This window comes from Apodemus sylvaticus, chromosome 20, assembly GCF_947179515.1.
Source record: "Apodemus sylvaticus chromosome 20, mApoSyl1.1, whole genome shotgun sequence".
In the NCBI taxonomy this organism is placed as follows: Eukaryota; Metazoa; Chordata; class Mammalia; order Rodentia; family Muridae; genus Apodemus; species Apodemus sylvaticus.
The window spans coordinates 24,782,465-24,798,439 of record NC_067491.1 but is presented as its reverse complement, the minus strand read 5'-3'; positions in this window follow the sequence as shown (position 1 = coordinate 24,798,439).

The window sequence follows — 15,975 nt, the reverse complement described above, 5'->3', positions numbered from 1 at the left end:
AACACACATTTATTTTTTTGGTCAAATTCAAGGGCTTTTAGTTAACCCAAGACCTCTCTCTGACTTTGATAAATGGAAGGGAGAAGAAAGCAGTTTAAATATTTTGACTCAATGTAGAAAGAAAGAATGAAATAAGGAAAGCAGAAACAATTATTAGTTGACAAAAAAAAAAAAAAAAGATCAGAAGCTGGTACAGGGGAAAATAAGTGAGAAAAAAAGGTGGGGAATGGCCAGGTTTACCATTAATAAAAGGCTGGTTGTAAAGAACTAAATGGACTGTTGCCCAAGTAAACCTTCAGGAGTTTATGGTCCTCAATATCTGATATAGTCATAAGAAAGGGAAATTTCCTCTATGTTTGCATTTAGGGTATTTAGATAAAATGGGAGAGAACTTGTGGATGAATTTGGCTACTTTCATAGTGAAGTTCTAAACTGTCTGAAATTATACATTTATACAGAGGTGGAATGAGAATCTGAATGCAGAAAGAAAAAGAAGAAATTATTGGCCTTTGAAAAGTGTTTTATGTATATAATACAATTTTAAAGTTGGTTGGCAAGCCACTTGATCACTTTGAGCAATGATCAATTACCCCCATTGTTCTGGATTGCATTTTCCTTCTTCTCTTTAATCTCCCTGTCTCTAGTTCCTCCCTCACTCGATTTTTCTTTCCCAGAGCTACCAGAATGCTTTGTTTACAACATAAATCTCACTATCCAGCCTGTGAGGAAAATATATCCAGTGAGTTCCCATATTTTCCTATTAAGTACTATCTCCTTATTAGCCTAGTGGAAATTCCATTCACATGGATATCTGGACCTATATTCTCTTATGTTTTTCTCTGTTTGCAGAAGCACAGTGAGATCCTGCATCCTTTTTGAAAATTTGATGTGTTGTTTTGTGAGCTCAAAGTGCCCTTTCTATCTACCTTCCTTTATACATCATTGATAAACTTTAAAAGGGATTTTTAAAGGCTATCACCAGTGTTTCTTCTTTTATTGAATTTTCCCTTTCTGAGGCCTAGTACTTTTACCTGTTTGCTTTGTTATGCCTTAATGAATTTGTAATATGCTAAGAACTTCCCTCAAGAAGGTGACTATGTTTAAAAAAACAACTATAGGTAAATATCCATTCCCATCTGTCTATCACTGTGAAGAGACACCACGACCATGGTAACTCTTATAAAAGGAAAACATTTCACTGGGACTGGCTTACAGTTCAGGATTTAATCTCTTATTGTCATGGCAAGGTGGCATGAAGGCAGACATGGTGCTAGAGAAGTAGCTATGAGTTCAATTCCAGATTGGCAGCGACACAAAAAGAATGACACTGGGCCTGGTTTGATCTTCTGAAACCTCAAAGCCCACTCCTAATGACATAATTTCTCTAACAAGGCCACACCTATTCCAACTAGGTTACTCCTTCCAGTGCCACACCCTATGGGCCTGTGGGGTTTGCTTTTATTTAAACCACCACACCGTCAATTTTACAAATATACAAAGCAATATCTGCTTTAACCACAGAAATATTAGGAAGTAGTGCCATGACTTCCATCCTATGTCTTTGACTTCAGAGCCTACTGTCTTTCCCATACTAACTTTAACAAATTCTATTGCCTATAGTCAATTCAATTGATCTTGACCATGATAATATTCACTCAGTGAAAGCAAGTAGATCTTAGTTGTCTTTGTCTCCCAAGCAGTAGTTATGAGTCTTAGCGCATAGACACATTTTAACTGAACTGGTTGGTGGCAGTGCTATAAACAATACCTGTAGAAGAATACAGATTTCATATCACAACGAAGTTTACATCTGGCTACCAGTGTACAGGTGGCCACCTATTTGTAAATGATAGATCAAATAATTCAAAATCTGCATTTCGAATTAAAATGTCTCCATGATATGAATCATTTTTTTTCCAGATGTGAACCTGGGACAACGAAAGAAAAGATTTCATTAGACCAGAAAATAAAGAAATTTTCAGAGCTTGAAACTGTATGTATTCTAAAGCCTGTCAGAACAAAATCATTCATACTTTCATGTTTTTTCATAGCCTTTAAAATTTGTATTTTCCTCTTTTTACTTCCAGGACATTGGAATCATTATAAATAATTAATATCTCAGTGTAATAAATATGCATTTGTGCATTAGTATATTAAATTTATAGTTTGGCTAGCATGTAGGGAAGATTTAAGGTGTCACTCCAATTTCTTTGACCATCATTCAGCCAAGTAGTTATTGTTTTAGTCTAAATAGTTCTGCTAGATTTATTTCTTAGACTGTGATGTGACCTCTGCACTGGTTTCTCTTCATGCTCACAGCAGGAAACTACAATGTTTGTTCATTTTTATGTGTTTCATAAGCAACCCTTAGGGCTCCTATTACTAACTATAATCTGCAGTTCTTTATGTAAAATTTATGGTTGATAATGTCCATTTAATTTGTATTTTATAAAAATAATTTGTCATAGTTATTGAATATTCTTCCACTTAGTAAATAATTTCAATGTCCAATAAAATTGCATCGAAAATAAAAATGAAAAACAGAGGTGATTTCTTTCCCTTATCTTTTCAAATGGCTGCAATAATTGCTGTTAATTAGAGGCCTTGTCTCATGAGTAGCAGTGGACTGTTGCTCTGTTCACTGTAGTATGGATTATTTGTCTCGATTATACAAGCCTTGTTACATTAGAATTGAAGTATATTTCCTCCGAAAAAGAGAACCATGGCATGAGATGTGCCAGAGACAAGCCTGCATCGCCTTTCTCACAAACACTAGACCAGAACCTTCTAAACTCAGAATGCTGTGCTGCCATCTGGGGGATAAAATTTTAACAATACATTTTCTGTCAGCTGAAATGGAGGGCAGGATTCCTGGAGTCAGAGACACCAGAAGCAATGGGACTTTTCCTAAGATGCAGTTTGTAATTCTATATAAGACTTTGGGTCATTTCAACAAGGCAACACACACACACACACACACACACACACACACACACACACACACCTTACTTTCCAAATAGGGTTCTGTCATGATGACAGATGACTTTCTTTTATTGTTGTCTGTTTATTTCCTTTAAGTTATGATCTCAGCCTGAAGAAATTCCAGAGCTCCTTCACCACTGAACATCTTTGTGAAAGACAAAATGGACGATCAGATTATCTCTACAATCTTTGCTGGCACAGTAGCTGTTAGCAATACAGTAAGGGTCACAAGTCTCTTATTTTGAACAGTATATCTTTTTTTTCCTGCAAAATCCAGTTTCCATCAATACAACAAAAGTGCGTTCCTTCCTTATAACAGCAATTCACCCAGTCTGGCAGAAGAAAAACAGGCATACAAGCAAGTCAACACCAGCATGGGGATTGAGATTCTAATATACACATTCCTTTGATGGAAGGCAAATAAATATTAAGGCGCAAAAGCAAGGAAAACCAATTGATTTTTGTTCTTTCTTTAGAGTTCAGTGTATTCTTTAAGTATTTTTAACATTTCTTTCACAATGTCCCGAAAGAAGTTGGAAAAAGGTAGTCAATAAGTAAATATCACTGTAAGGCATGAAATCCTATTCACATTAATTTGACCTCCGCTTACTAAAGCAACAAATCACTGTGATATTTGGCACACAGAAATAAGTCAGAGCTTACCAAGATAATCAATATCATGTGGACAAATACTTTTATGACAAGTACTTTTCTTTTCTGCTAATTTAATGCATTTGCTGCATGCAAATAATATCACATTTTTGTTTGATGCTAGGAATCCAACCCAGATCCTGGAGCTTGTGTGGCCCCTACAACTGAGCTATATCCACAGCCCTTAGTTACTAAAGACAGATAGGGTCTTATGGAGATAGGTTAAGCTGGCCTTGAATTTCCTATGTAGCCCAGGCTAGGATTGAACTCATGTTACCATGAATGTCTCAATTCCACCCTCTACAGGAGTGCCACCACACTCAGCATCACTCATTTATGGACCTATGTATTATTGTCATAACCTTTTTATTCTACAAGGATTGAATAATATAATGATATAAGCTAGAATGAAGTCACCATTAAGTTCACTGAAATTTAGAAGTCCGAAATATCCTCAAACTAATGGAATCCCCAAGTGTCATATCCCAAGGTATAGGAAACAGTCAAGGAATCTTGGTATCCATCTAATCACATTTTTGTCTCTGATTCCTTGACCTAATACAGAGTACAATGAGGGACCAGAAAGAAATGGTAGACAATGCAACTGTGTAAAGAAAAGAGAAGATAAACACAGTGGTAACTGAAGTCATTGGCATTGCCAAATAGTAAATCCTTATGTCAAATAAAATGAAGTCTCTTGAATATATACTCTAGAATATAAATCCTTGGCCACAATCCTATGAATATATGCCTTGCCTTCAGGAATGTTTTATATGATTCTGTTCTCCATGGCCCCAGAAGAAATAGATTTTGGAGAATACTACTAAATCGGAAGCTTCAGAGTGTTGGCAGGCTGTTTCCTGGTACAAGTTCACAAACAGTAAGCTGTGGCAGGCTTGTGGAAGCCTGGACCACAGTATGTTAAGCAATACTGTGCCATGACAAACATTTAGTAGGCCCATGGGCTCTAGATGTATCCATTCTGGCTGCAGACAAATAAAAAGTTCCTAACTCTATGTCTCCTTTTAGCCTGGAAACTCTGATCTTTTGTTTACTTTCTTTTTGTGCTCTTTCAATCACCCTCTTGCCCGATTTAATAGTGACTCCCTTAAGGAGAAATAAAACAATTGGCTTCAGTAGAAAGGCAGCATCCGTAATCTAATGTTTCCCAGTCGGCTGGCTCCCCTTGTCTGGTAGTCTTAACGGCTTTGTCCAGTCTTATCTCGTCCTAAGACTATTTCTTGATGTAGAGACTCGTTTTATCACTGCCTTGGTTGGGGCACAGAGTCTTTGGTTTCTGTCAGGACTGATTTACTGTGGCCTTGAATTATAAGACTCTCGGTCAATTTGGCTCACAAGCAGAAGAAACAAAGCCTGCTTTGCCAGAACCACATTCTCTTCCCACTTCTCTCCATAGCCTGGTTCTGAGTTGACTGCATGCCTTGCTAAGATTATGCATGAATCATGGTTAAATAATAATAATAATACATAATAATAATACAAAATAAGGCAGCTAATATACAACAAGGATATAAGGATATAATATAACATTGCTTTGGTTGGAAAAATTGGATCATGTGTATTCTCTTCAGGGCATTTTAGGACAATGTTATACCACTATATTCTTAGGGTTAAGAGCTTTCCAGTCCCAATATGCTGTCTTCATTCCCTGCCACCTCATACTTAAGGCAACAGACTATTGGTAGGTGTTGCCTCTATCCCCCTTTTCCATGTAACATGGTCATGAAGTGATGGAACCTTAACTAAGAGAGCTATTTATCTATGATTGGAAGTCACCTAGAGGTTCAAAGGTAACATGGAGGTGCTAGACACTAAGCTACCAGGTTCATTTAGTTATCTTGTCCTGCCACTTTCTATATCATAGAAAGTGATATCTACATTGTAGTACAAATGGCTACCCCAGCTTCCTGCAGTATCTCTGAATTTCAGCTAGAGCAGAAGATAGGAGAGGGAGGAAGACAAATAAATATTTCTTGGATTCACAGTGAAGGATATGTCCCTCTGTCCAAATCCCTCTCCAGAATGAAGTCACATCGCCACAGGCTAAGTAGTAGCTGGGCAATGTAGTACAAATGCACATCTTAGTATGTAAGAGGAGAGCATGGTAGGGAGGGAATCCAGCATTATTTTTATGTATTTTACTGGTGACTTAAGGAAAAACATAAGGACATGAACCATATCCTAACTATTTGTATTCCTTTTTGATGTTTTCTTTTTAAGTCTATGTTAATAATGATAATGGGTCTAAAAAATGTGCTGAGGGAAAGGGGGGGCATGTTTAAGCAGCGTACCCTTCAGCTTAGTTCTGCCTTCTTAAATATAGAGAAGTCTAGTAGTTAGGTATAGACTGGGGCACAGAATGATTGTAGGGATAGAAAGAAAACCTACTATAAGACATGCAACAAAATCATAACAAAGAGAGAAGGAAGGAAAAAATAAATCTCTACTCTAAGTCTTTTTCTAGAGAAGAAATCCTTGGAAACTAGAGATAAACAGCTTAACGTTGCAAGAGCTGGAGATGGTTCCATGTGACTATCTGTGTTTTAGGAGTAGCCACACCCTGCAGGGTAAGTGTGGTTTTTAACCACTCCTGCTATATGCAAAATAAAATCACAATACCTCTATTACTGAACCTCATAATCTTAGTATTCCTTGAGCTCACAGCCACAGCTTTTCTGGCCTGAACCTACACCCAGCATTTGACTAGGATCTTGAAATTAGTGTCTTTTCTGAGCATGTGGTGCATGTGGTTTCAGAAACGGAATGAGAAAGAGAATGAGAGAGATGGGGTGGGGAGACATAGTGAGAGATAGGGAGAGCGGGGAAGACACAGAGGCGGGGAAGACACAGAGAGCGTGCCAGTGACAATTTCAAAGAACAAATTATTTCCCATTTTTGCTGGTGGTTGTTTCAAATTTCAGTATCCGAATTACTTGGAACTGGGAGAAAAAAATAACCTGAGATTCTCAGTGGATAAAAATTTCAACAGGCAATAAGACTTTATAAGTGTTTGCTCAAAAACAAGAGTCAGAGGTTTATTTTTGAAGTATAGTCTGAAGCAATGTGTTAAATCTTTGGAGAAGGTGTTGAGACTGACCTTTGAGATATATATATATATATATATATATATATATATATATATATAGAGAGAGAGAGAGAGAGAGAGAGAGAGAGAGAGAGATGGTGTTACATAAAGCACAGATTTTTTTTTAACAAAAGATAAAGGGGAGATAGATAGATAGATAGATAGATAGATAGATAGATAGATAGATGGGTGGGTGGGTGGATGGACGGATTATAGAGATAGAGGTAGAGATATGTATCCTATAAGATAACTTTTAACCTAAGTGCTTCTATAGAAGGTATAAAACAACAAATTCACTTCAGAGTAATAATGTCGTATTTTGCTTATTGTGACAAATTAACAAAGCATCTCCATCCATCTCCAGCTACCTCTTCTGTAACTGGGACTTCATCTAACATATTTGTCACTTCTCATTCCACTTCAGATCAGCCACTCTGTAACTGATGACTGGCTTTCCCAATAGCTCCAGTATTTTCACGTAAGAGCCTATATAATACACAGAAAAAAATTTCCACTCATCTTTAGAAGTTGATTTTTCTACTAAAAGACAAAGGGCACTGGCAAACAGAAGGCATTCAAATGGTCGTATTTCAGAGTTGTTTGCCTTCTTAGATTCCCTCCACTTTACCCAGGCTTCCCTTTAGCCTTCACTATGAAAAGTCAAGCTGATCTGGCTGGGTTGTTTGGTTCATACAATCTGTGTAGTGACCCAGATTAGTGCCATCAATATATGGGTCTGTTAGCTGCAAATCTCATTCCTCATTATCTTGAGCTAATAACCTAGGCAGTGCTCAGTCAGCCTAAATATTATGTGGCTCTAATTCAAGCTTTTGTTCACAGCATTTGCTTTATCTGGAATTAGTCTTCTATGTTAGTAATTACAGTGTCATCTCCCTCCTTTATATTTCTGTAAAATATTAAGTTTATGCTTAGTGTATGTATTAATGTTGCCTGTTTTTTTATGTGCCCCTCTTTTAGACCAAGCAAACCTCAAGAACATTCCTTGTTCATCTTGTTTACTCTAGCATCTAGAACAATGGCACTTAAAATAACTCTCTGATGAAGTCTTTTTAGATGAAAGCATAAAGAGATAGACAGGAAAGTAATTAGGACAGCCAGAATGCAGAGCAAGGGAGAGAATTAAGAGGGAACAGAGAGAGTTCAGTGGCTACGAATAGAAGGATCCTTAACCAACTATGCCTTAGGAAAGCCCCTATTAAATATTTACATCTTGTAATTCTGAATCATTGGCATTTTCCAAACTTTAAGTTGATTTGGATGTAATTGCAGCCATATTTATAAGATATAAAAGTAATGACCTGGATTAACATTTTTATTCTCTCAGTTAACAGTATGTGAGCTTGCCTGAGCTAAATGACAGATACTTCTAGTATCAGAATCATATCCTAAACCAAGTTATATAGTCTGAATTCTGAGGTCTAGATGTTGGAGCATCTATAATAGTTGATCCTAAAGGTTCATGTGTCTAATTGTCTGCCTTCTAAGTCATCAAAAAAAGATCTTTTAGGACAAACAAAAATTGATTCTCCCTAAGTGGTATAGGAGAAGTCATCAGAATAGTTCTTTCTGCTCTGACAAAAAAATAACATTGCAGGCTGGAGAGATGGCTCAGATGTAAAAATGCATATCAGGCAAGAATGAGGACTTGAGTTCAAATCCTGAACACCCTTGTAAATAACTGAAAGTGACCATGTGCCTATGAATCTAGCAATTTAGAAGAAGATCAAGTTTTGAGGATCTCTCTGGCTTGCTATAGATAGCCAAGCTTCAGATGTACTTAAAGAGATTTTGTCTTAAGATAATGAGAATCTTATTAAAACATACACATATATGAAGGAAATCTAAAAAGAATCATCAAATAACAGAGGAGACAACGTACCCATTCATTAAACCTCCTTTACCACCAAAGTGAAGACTCCAGTGTCAAAACTGGGTTATGTTTAATTAAGGTCTTGCCCAAAGGATTCAATGGAAACCCCATACAATTCATGCTGTTATCAAGTCTATTAGTTAGACTGGATAATACTCTCCCAAACTGATGGTAAGTCCCTATTCCTGAAGACAATGCCTACATATGTCACCAAACAAGAAGTTGAGTTGAAATAGAGTGTTAATCCCTACACATTAGTGTTAATGGTACAGAAAGCTGAGCAATAATCCAGCTACAACCCTTTGATCTACGATGGTGACCTGTCTGCATGATGTGCTGGTGAAATAGTGGTATAAAAGTTGGGGGAGTAAACAACCAATATCTAATTGTGTTTAAGGCCTCACCCCACGAGATGAACTCCATACAGGACCCTGCGCCAGTGTCCAAAAAATCTGAGAGTAGATAGGTCAGGGACAAAAATACTATTCTTCTGCTAAGGGAGAATAACATTAAAATGACTCCTAGAGGAATTTTGCTATTTCCATAGCAAAATTCACTTAATCACCATTAGAGTGTCTTCCTCTTGGAATAGATGGGAGCGAACATAGAAACTGGCAACTGTTGATAGTGTCCTTTGCCTTACAGAAACTGTAATTTTATGAGAACCCATTTGTCAATTCTTGATCTTAGAGCATAAGTTATTGGTATTCTGTTTAGGAAGTTTCCCCTGTGCCCATGTGCTCAAGGCTCTTCCCCAGTTTCTTTTCTATTAGGTTCAGTGTGTCTGGTTTTATGTGGAGGTCCTTGATCCACTTGGACTTGAACTTAGCACAAGTAGATAAAAATGGATCAATTTGCATTCTTCTGCATGCTGACCTCCAGTTGAACCAGCACCATTTGTTGACAAGGCTATCTTTTTTTCTACTGGATGGTTTTAGCTCCTTTGTCAGAGATCAAGTGACCATAGGTGTGAAGGTTCATTTCTGGGTCTTCAATTCTATTTCATTGATCTACCTGTCACTGTACCAATACCATACAGTAAATTGCTCTGTATTATTGCTTGAGGTCCAGGATACTGATTCCCCAAGAAGTTCTTTTAATGTTAAGAATAGTTTTAGCTATCCTGGGTTTTTTTATTATTCCAGATGAATGTGAGAATTGTTCATGATACTACCAGAGGACCCCGTTATACCATTCCTGGACATATACCCAAAGGATTCCCCAGCATGTAATAAGGGCTTATGCTCCACTATGTTCATAGCAGCCCTATTTATAATAGCCAGAAGTTTGAAAGAACCCAAATGTCCCTCAATGGAGGAATGGATACAGAAAATGTGGTATATTTACACTATGAAATACTACTCAGGTATTAAAAAAATGAATTCATGAAATTCTTAGGCAAATGGGTGGAACTGGAAAATATCATCCTAAGTAAAATAACACAATCACAAAAGAACACACATGCTATGCACTTACTGGTATGTGGATATTAGCCCAGAAGCTTGGACTACCCAAGACAAAATTCACATATCAAGAAATGGCCAAGAAAAAGGAAGGAGAGGCCCCTGGTCCTCTCGATGCAGCAGTGTAGGGGAATGCCAGGACAGGGAAGCGGGAGGGGGGTTGATTGGGGAACAGGGGGAGGGAAGAGGGTTTATGGGACTTTCGGGGAGGGGGTCCAGGAAAGGAGAAATCATTTGAAATGTAAATAAAGAATATACCTAATTCAAAGAGAGAGAGAGAAGCTGACAACTGGACAATGTACATGCAGTCCTAATTAGGATGTCCTCACCAATCCCTTCACTGACGGTTCAGGGATCTCTGTGACAGCAGAGGCAGAAAGATTGTAAGAGTTAATGGGATGGAAGACACTAAGGAAACAAGGGCTTCTGGAAACAGCAGGACAGATGCACTTACAAATTCACAGAAACTGTGGTATATGAGCATGTTATTCACAGGGAAGAATCAGATGGGGTCCAGCACTAAAAATGGAGGTAGACATGAACTCCCATTCCTAACTCAGAAGTTATTTCCAATTGACAACTACATACAAAAGAAAAATTTATTTTCTCCAATGGAGTCTCACTTATATAAGACACACTTCAGGGCAGCCCCATGCTCAGCAGTAGATGGCCAACACAAAATGAGATCAATGGTATTTTGGTTTCATTCTCATCATACTTTGGGCAGTGTTTAAATAAGATCTTACCAGTATTTTTCTTCTTTTTTATGGTTTCTGATTTTGTGATTCTATGATTTTTTATTTGTGTATGTATCTCTGTGTATACATGTGTATCTCATCCCTCCTTCTTCTCATGCTCTGTATGCTTTGTTTGTTTGTTTGTTTACTGGCTGGTAAAGAGAGACAGAAGATAAAGATTTGGTTAGATAAGAAGGGGTCTAGATCTGCGAGGAAGCTAGAGAAGGGAAACTATAATCAAAATATAGTGTGATTTTTTTCAGTGTAAAAAATAGCCTCATTGATCTTTTTTACCTTGGTGTCAAACTAGGTGCAATCTGTTAAAAATAATTTATAAATGTCCTATTACTTTGCAGTTGTTTAATAAATAAGTGCCTCAACTACTTTGTAAATATGTATAGATATAGATACAGATACAAATGCAGATATAGATATATATGCATAATTAGATAGATAGATAGATAGATAGATAGATAGATAGATAGATAGATAGATAGATAGATAGATAGATAGTTAGAGATAGAAAATAGATGGATAAAAGAAAGTAAAGGAGGGCAGTGGTGGTGGCGCACGCCTGTAATCCCAGCACTCTGGGAGGCAGAGGCAGGCAGATTTCTGAGTTCAAGGCCAGCCTGGTCTACAGAGTGAGCTCCAGGACAGCCAGGACTATACAGAGAAACCCTGTATCCAAAAAACCAAAAAAAAAAAAAAAAAAAAAGATAAGAAAAGAAAGAAAGTAAAGGAGAGTGAATGAGACATAGAGTAATAGAAGATACCAAGATCCTATTCTAACCTCATGCTACATGCAGGTAGAATGGTGTTACGTAACCACAGATATATATTTACAAAAAAACTACACTAGTACATCACACACACACACTTGAAAATAGATAGTTTGAGTGTTTAATTTGAAATATATATATAATATATAATGGGGAAATAAATCAACTATTTTAAACTTTTATGAAGTTCAATATTGTGATTGAATAAAAAGCCTCCTCCCCCTTAGGCTGATATATTTGAATGCTTACTCATCAAGGAGGGGCAGGACTTGAGAAGTATTAGGAGATTGTTGAAGAAGTGTGTCACTGGAAGTGGGCTTTGAAATTTCAAAGACCCGAGCCAGGCCCAATAGCTCTCTCTTCCTGATGCCTATGGATCCAGATATAGAACTCTCAATTACTTCACCAGCACCACATTTATCTGTATGCCATACTCTCTACCAAAATGAAAATGGACTAAACCTCTGAGACTGCAAGCAAGCTCCAATAACATGCTTTCTTTTATAAAAGTTGTATCTCACAGCAATTGAACAGCTGACTTAGACAGGTATTATATATATTTGGAATTATTGTAGAAAAACCTAAATTTACAAGAAACCCATTATACCAAAATTACCTGGGTTTTAGGAAAATGAAATTCAAATAGTTACACGTTAGTTAGTCTACAAAATTTTTAAAAAGATGCACAATGTAAAAATAATAGTTTGGTGTCCCTGTCTTTGGAAAGGGTATGAATTCAAGAAAACTTATTTCCTTCTTGGTACCTTTCAACATTCTGTAAGCCAGGCTGCTAAAAGGTGTCATCATACTCCTGTGAGCATTCTGATAAGTCAGAACATTTTTATTGTTTGCTTTTAATTTTTAGTATCAAAGAGAGATAATTTAGAAAAAGCAAAGACAATTATACAACAAAGAACACAAGCTTTAAAATTATTCCTCAAAGAGAGTCTGTAGATACTGAACTCACTACAAAGCCATTCCCAATCCTTTATGATAGAAGTCTTAAGGCAATCTTCACTCCTGGTCGGACAGGACAAGCGACTCCAGGTACTGAGGTATCCTGAGTTTAAGATCTCTGCAGATGCAGACCGCCGGGCTGCTGACTGCACCCAGGACCTGGGAAGATCAGCAGTTCCTCTGTGTACCAGCTAGGCATGGGGCCTGTGCCCTGCGGGGTGATCAGCATTTGGAGGGGCTTCCCACCACCATCTTTGCTCCATGATGAAGCAGACAGGCAGAACCAGGTTCATAGAGACAGCCGAGTATAACATTGCTTGTGGTAGGACACACCAGGGCTCCAAAAACACCCAAGAGGTGGACAGCACATCAGCAATCTGTGCCAGGGGAAACCCAGTCATCCAGTGGTGTGGAAATAGCCTTATGGGCTCACAGGAGGTTCAAGCACTAGCCAGTAACAACAGGACCAACTAATGCCAGAGATAACCAGATGGCAAAAGGCAAACATAGGAACGTTACTAACAGAAATCAAGGCAGTTTGGTAGCATCTGAACTCAATTCAACAACAAGTCCTGGATGCCCCAACACACTAGAAAAACAAGATTTAGATTTAAAGTCACTGGTCATGATACTGTTAGAGGAACACAAGAAGGACATAAATAAATCTCTAAAAGAAATACAGGAGAAAATGGAACAAAAGTTAGAAGTCCTTACAAGTGAAACACAAAAATCATTTAAAGAAATTCAGGAGAATATGGGTCAAAAGAGAGAAGCCAATAAGGAGGAAATGCAAAATTCACTTAAGGAAATACAGGAGAACTTGGGTCAACAAGCAGAAGTCATGAAAGAGGAAACAAAAAATCTATTAAAGAATTATAGGAAAACACAAACAAGCAAGTGAAGGAACTGAACAAAAACCATCAAGGATCTAAAAACAGAAGTAGAAACAACTAAGAAATCTCAAAGGGAGACAATTTTGGAGATAGAAAACCTTGGGAAGAAATCAGGGGCCACAGCTGCAAATATCAACAACAGAATACAAGAGATAGAAGAAAGAATCTCAGATGTCGAAGATACCATAGAAACCACAGACTCAACAGTCAAAGAAAATGCAAAATGCAAAAAAGCTTGTAACCCAAAACATCCATGAAATCCAAGACACAATGAGAAGACCAAACCTAAGGATTATAGGCATAGATGAGAGTGAAGATTTACAACTTAAAGGGCCATCAAATATCTTCAATAAAATTATGGAAGAATACTTCCCTAACCTAAAGAGAGAGATGCCCATGATTATACAAGAAGCCTACAGAACTCCAAACAGACTGGACCAGAACAGAAATACCTCCCATCACATAATAATCAAAACCCCAAATGTACTAAACAAAGAAAGAATATTAAAGACAGTAAGAGAAAAAGGCCAAGTAAAATATAAAGGATGATGTATCAGAATTACATCAGACTTCTTACCAGAGACCATGAAAGCTAGAAGATCCTGGGCAGATCTCATGCAGACTCTGAGAGAACATAAATGCCAGCCAAAACTACTATATTCCAGCAAAACTCTCAGTCACCATAGATGGAGAAACCAAGATATTCCATGACAAAATCAAATTTACACAATATCTTTCCATAAACCCAGCCCTACAAAAGTAGTAGGGGAAAAACACCAATACAAGGAGGGAAACTACACCTTGGAAAAAGCAAGATAGTCACCTTTCATGAAACCCAAAAGAAGATAACCAATCAAATATAAAAATAACATCAAAAATGACAGGAAATAATGACTATAAATATCTCTTAACATTAATGGACTCAATTTCCCAATAAAAAGACATAGAATAAAAGACTGGATACATAAACAGGATCCTACATTTTGCTGCATACAGGAAACACACCTCAGTGTCAAAGACAAACACTACCTTAGAGTAAAAAGTTAGAAGACAATTTAACAAGCAAATGGTCTCAGGAAACAAGCTGGAGTATCTAGTATCAGATGAAATTGACATTCAACCTAAAGTCATCCAAAGAGACTTGGAAGGACACTTCTTGCTGGTCGAAGGAAAAACCCACCAAGAAGAACTCTCAATTTTAAACATTTATGCTCCAAATGCAAGGGCACAGTCATTCATAAAAAAAACTTTACTAAACTTCAAAGTACACATTGTACCTAACACAATAATTGTGGGTGACTTCAACACCCCACTCTCTCAATGGACTAATCAGGAAAACAGAAACTAAACAGGGACACAGTGAAACTAATTGAAGCTTTGGACCAATTGGATTTAACACACACACACACACACACACACACACACACACACACACACACACATATATATATATATATATATATATATATATATATATATATATATATATAAAACATTTCATCCTAAAGCTAAATATACCTTTTTCTCAGCACCTCATGGTACTTTCTCCAAAATCAATCACATAATTGGTCACAAGACAGAACTCAACAAATATAAGAAGATAGAACTAATCCCATGTCTCCTATCAGATCACTATAGAGTAAAAGTGGTCCTCAATAGCAACAAAAACAACAGAAAGCCCACATACACATGGAAACTGAACAATACTCTACTCAATGATAACTTGGTCAAGGAGGAAATAAAGAAAGAAATCAAATACTTTTTAGAATTTAATGAAAATGAAAGCACAACATACCCAAATCTATGGGACACAATGATAGTAGTGCTAAGAGGAAAACTCATAGCCCCGAGACCTCCAAAAAGAAACGGGAGAGAGAGCATACACTAGCAACTTAATGGCACACCTGAAAGCCCTGGAACAAAAAGAAGCTGATTCTCCCAGGAGGAGTAGAAGGCAGGAAATCATCAAACTCAGGGCTGAAATCAATCAAGTAGAAACAAAGGGAACCATACAAAGAATCAACAAAACCAGGAGCTGTTTCTTTGGGAAAATGAACAAGGTAGATAAACCCTTAGCCAGACTAACCAAAGGGCACAGAGACAGTATCCAAATTACCAAAACCAGAAAGGAACTGGGAGATATAACAACAGAAACTGAGGAAATTCAAAAAATCATCAGATCCTACTACAAAAGCCTACTACTACTACTCAGCACAACTGGAGAATCTGGAAGAAATGGACAATTTCACAGACAGATACCAAATGCCAAAATTAAATCAGGACCAAATAGATCATCTAAAAAGTTTCATAACCCCTAAAGAAATAAAAGGGGTCATAGAAAGTCTTCCAGCCAAAAAAAGCAGAAAACCAGATAGTTTTAGTGCAGAATTCTATCAGACCTTCAAAGAAGACCTAAACACCAATACTCTTCAAACTATTCCACAAAATAGAAACAGAAGGAACACTATCCAACTCGTTCTACGAAGCCACAATTATGCTGATACCAAAACCAC